We start from the raw sequence: 4,261 nt of genomic DNA, 5'->3' as shown, positions 1-4,261 counted from the left end.
TGGGTGACCTCTGAGCATTTGGGGTGTTATCCAAGTGGGGGACAGGGGACTAGAGAGGGGCTGGTGGGTGGAGTCAGGAATCCGGGGAAGGCCACACAGTTTGCCTCTTCTGCCCCAGGCTGCTCCTCCCTCAGCCTCCCCGCATCCTGCAATTTGGCACAGGCCTCACCTGGTAAATATTTGGTGTCTACTGTGAATACTTGCAGCTGTGGGCAAGACACGTTGGGAGTGAACACTGGGCAGGGGGTGCCCCTTCTTGCACCAAGCGCTATCCTGCTAGGCCCACCAACCCTTATCCTCAGGCTGCCTGGACCTCAGTCTTTCCATCTAGCAAGTGGGTTGAGCTGATTCCAAGGGCAGCACCCCCCTGCCCACCGCCCTGATACTTGCTACCCCAATTCCAATTTCCTTTGGGGCAGGAAGGGAAACTGAGGCCCAGAGGGTCACACCAGCCACTCTGGGGACTCAGGGACATTAGGATCCAGGCACAGGCCAGGCCTCCCCTGCCCCCTCAGGCTTTGGAGGGGTGGGGGCTGCGTCCTGTTTGTCTGCCCATTGTTCCTGACGCCACCAGGGCCCTCGACCACCCCACCCCCACGGCAGAGAGGAGGCTGCCAGGGAGGGGCCGGGGCGGAGCCCGCGGGGAGGGCAGCGGCCTGTTAACAAGCTCCTTCCCAGCTCCCGGCCCCGGCTCCCCAGGCCCTTCCCAGGCGGAAAATTCAATTAGTCTCGAGCAACTGCTTTGCTGAAGATCCAGAGAAAGGCGAGCAGAGAAAGGGACCCGCCTGGCGGCTGTTGTGTGGGGGAGGAAGGGGGCGGGGAGGCCACTGCAGATGGGAGGCAGTCCGCTTTCCTGCGCAGTCCCCTGTCTCTTCCTATGTGACTGTGTGGACCCGGCCCCCCTGCCCACCTGCTTCCTGCAGAAACCGGGTCCTCAGAGTGTTCCATGGGCCCCTCCGCCACAGCAGCCAACCCTCCCTGAGTTAACCCCCAGCTCCGGTGCTCATGTGGGAGGCATGGTACCTGGCAAGGTGCACAGGAAAGGACAGAGTCCCACAAATAGTAGTCCCAGAGGGGGCACCCCTCCCTGGTTTGTACACTGGCCTCTTGTCCAGTCCTCAAACACTCTGTTCTTTTGGCCCTGGGCCTTTGTACATGCCACCCCTCCCCTTGCCTGGCAAGCCACCCTTTCAAGAACTTTGTCCCAACTAAATCAGGCTTTCTTTCCACTCTGTATCACCCCGGGCATCCCAGCAAGCAGACAGAAGGCTCCCGAGGCGAGAGGGATCCCGTGAGAGTCACCCTCTGACCTCCTGTCCAGCACAGTGCCCAGCACAGAGCAGGTAGGTACTCACAAAGAAATTGGCAGAGTTGAAGGGCACAGGGGGTGTGGGCCCAGCTCTCAGGTTCACACATGAGTTCAGAAAACGACAGTCCTGCAGCAGACATGCCCCTTGTTGACTGGTGAACTCCTATGCATCCTACAGTGGCCTGGTGACCTGTGTGCCCTGATCTGGCAAGCCCAGGGTGACTCTGAAAATCAGTGAGGCTGTAATTGCAGCTTGGCCCTGTGCCTGAGGTGTCTGCCCTTTCCTGTGGGACACACTCTCCCTCTTCTCTGGCCCATGAACCACCCAGGTACCCCCACACTCTGCTGTGCTCACTCCCAGAGCCCTGGGGTGAACATCGGATCACTTTGTCACCCCATAGAGGCCCTCTCCACCATGCAGGGGAAAGGACAGGGCAGGCTGCCCTCCTGGCCCAGTCCTCTGTCCTGGAACCCCTGCCCCACAGCCCAGCAGGGCCCTCCCCTATTGCTGTATGCAGAGTGAGGGGGGCACCCTATTGAGGCATTCAGGACGAGGAGCTGAGGAGCTGTGGGCAGCCATGGACAGAGCACTCTTGGTCCTTGGTGAGCAAGGCTCTCATCTGAGTGATCCAAGTGGCTAGGTGGGGCTTGGGGGCCACCAGGCACACACTGTAATCCAGTGACACAGGAGGCTGAAGCAGGAGGATGGCAAGTTTGAGGCCAGCCTCAGCAACTTAGCGAGACCCTGTCTCAAAAAAAAAAAAAGGTCTGGGATGTGGCTCCATGGTAGACGCCCCTGGGTTCAACCCCCAGGACCAAAAGAAGGAGCAGCTTCCATAAGTTCCTTAAAGGGCCAAGGGGTCACCCATGGGAAGGATGAGGGGATGACCTGCATACGGACGCCCTAGAGGCCAGGGGCAGGGGTGGGGCACCTGAGAGTTATTTGTTGGGGTCCACTGTCAGGGGAAGGGCTGCTTACCGCGTAGACGGGGCCAGGGCCTGCTGGGGATGTGGGGTGGGGTGGGGAGCCAGATGTGAGGAGGGCTGTGTGCTGAGGAATGCGGCCTCCCCTCCCCTCTCTGGAGAGACAGAGGCAGATGGCAGGGGCTGATCTTGCAGGGGGAGGTGGCCAGAGGCTCTGATGGCCCCCGCAGCCCCTCGTGGGGGGACGCATAGCCTTCTCAAGTTCCAACCTCTGCCAGCTGTGTGCATCTGGGGCCTGCACTGAGGAAACCCAACCCCAGCAGGAGACAAGAGCCTGAGGCCTCTCTGAGCCCCAATGGCCGGCCCCATGGGCTCCCCAGACAGGTCCATAAGGCCATTTGTGACCCGAGGTGACATGACTCCCAGAGATTGCCTCTGAAAAGGGACAAGTGAGAGCCCTGAGCCTGAGACATGGCAGGTGACCTCATCCCTGAAAAGGCTGGAGGGCTCCTGTGTGAACACGGTTCCCGATCCCCAGGGGGCCTCAGAGCCGTGTGCACTCACCTGTGTAGGCCTGAGGAAGAACGGCTCCTGGGCTGGGGACAGGGGACCAGATGGGGAGGGACATGGGACCCAGGAGGCAAGGGCAGGAGTTACTAGGCCCAGAACTGCCCTTGAGTCTGTTTCCCCAAGAGGGCCTCCCCTGAGGCACAGCGGGGCCCACCCGGAGGCCGAGCTGGCCTCTGCTCAGCCTGTGGCTCAACCTTAAGTGCTCCCTCCTGTTCAGATGGGGAGACTGAGGCCCTCCCCAGAGCGGCCCCTGCCTCAGCGCCCAGAGCCAAGAGGGCGGGCCCTGCAGGGAGGGGGCTGCCAGATGGCTGTAATCCCATGTCAACAGGGGCTTAGACACCTGCTCAGCTCCTTCCTCAACACCCAGGGGCCTGCCCACATTCCGGCACATCTCTGTGGGCCAGGGGCTTCCCCAGGAGCCAGGGTCTGGGCCTCCTGCAATGGGGGTGGGGGCGCTGCCTTCCCCACTGTCACTGTCGGGAGCTCCCTCTGATCTCACAGTCAGCCCTCAAGGCCAGGCTCCCCACCCCTGACCTATCCTGTCCTGGCCTTGGCCTTTTCTGCACAACTTGGGGCTAAGATGTCACAGTGAACATGCGGCAGGCATGGGCCAGTGGGGAGTCCGAGGGAAGCCAGGTGCTATGGCAGAGGGGGTGGCAGGGGCCCAAGGCCAAGCTCTGGATGGGGGGCAAGGCTGTTGGGTGGAGGCTGGGGAGATGGAGAGCAGAGCCCTGTGTTAAGAGCCGGCTGTTGGTCAGCTTGCTGGCAGGGCACGGGGCTGAGCAGAGAGGCCAGCCCCTGGACAGAGAGCCACCCTGAGGAAGGAAGTCTCTTGGAGGGCCTGGGACTGCGAGTGTACTAAGGTAGAGATGGAACTGGGGATGAGGGTCACTGTAGCCGGGGAGGTCAGGGCAGCTTCTGGGGTGCCTGCCCTCCCCTCTCTGTCCACGCTGCCTCCCTACCCCACGCTGGGCACTTAGGCCTGGCTTAGCCAGAGTGTCCCTCAGCCAGAGCATGTGCGTCTGCAAGTCTGTCCCCTATCCCCCGGGTCCACCTTAACTGCCTTTACCCAGGGTCCCACCAGACCACTGTTGAGTGGCCTCAGGGATCCAGGGCAAGGGAGGGGTGGCCACTGTAGGGGAATCAGGGAGGAAGGTGGGGCTGTTCTTGCCCTGGCCTGCACCTGCCCCCTGTCCACCCTGCCCGCCCAGCAGGCCCCTCCTCCCTGTGAGTGCAGAGGGCCCTTTCCAGGTCTAGATTTCCATGTCAATGGCCGGCCAGGCCGCCTGGTAAACTGGTTAACAAGCCCAGCGAGGGGAGGCGGGCGGGGTGTTAACACACAGCCCCATTCTCCCTGGCTTGGCTCAAGGTTGCCATGGTGTCTGCGAGGCCTTCAGGCCCAGTTAATCCTTTCTTGGGGCCTTTCATCCTGGCGTCCCACCCCCAGGCTGGTCCTGG

This window comes from Marmota marmota, unplaced genomic scaffold (assembly GCF_001458135.2).
Source record: "Marmota marmota marmota unplaced genomic scaffold, marMar, whole genome shotgun sequence".
NCBI classification, from domain to species: domain Eukaryota; kingdom Metazoa; phylum Chordata; class Mammalia; order Rodentia; family Sciuridae; genus Marmota; species Marmota marmota.
Note: the sequence above shows the minus strand (reverse complement) of the source record.